The following is a 431-nucleotide window of genomic DNA, read 5'->3' as shown; positions in this document are numbered from 1 at the left end:
GCACTAACCTATTGACGAGATGCCGAAGAGCCGATTGTTGTTTTTCGCTGTTTTTGGTTTCAGAAATCCTAGTAAGGAAATATTCTCGGAATTGGACGAAATCAACGCCTAGGGGCCTATTTTTCCACGAAGCTTCCAGAAGACCGGAGGAGATACGAAGTGGGGCCACGGGCGCCGCCACACTAGGGCGGCGCGGCCTAGAGGGGGCCCGCGCGGCCCTAGCGTGTGGGGCCCCCGTGACGCCTCCTGACCTGCCCTTCCGCCTACTTAAACCCTTCGTCGCGAATACCCCCGAGTACCAAGAGCCACGATACGGAAAACCTTCCGGAGACGTCGCCGCCGCCAATCCCATCTCGGGGGATTCGAGGAGATCGCCTCCGGCACCCCGCCGGAGAGGGGAATCATCTCCCGGAGGTCTCTTCATCGCCATG

This window comes from Lolium rigidum, chromosome 1 (genome assembly GCF_022539505.1).
Source record: "Lolium rigidum isolate FL_2022 chromosome 1, APGP_CSIRO_Lrig_0.1, whole genome shotgun sequence".
Taxonomy (NCBI): domain Eukaryota; kingdom Viridiplantae; phylum Streptophyta; class Magnoliopsida; order Poales; family Poaceae; genus Lolium; species Lolium rigidum.
This window is presented reverse-complemented; position numbering follows the sequence as displayed.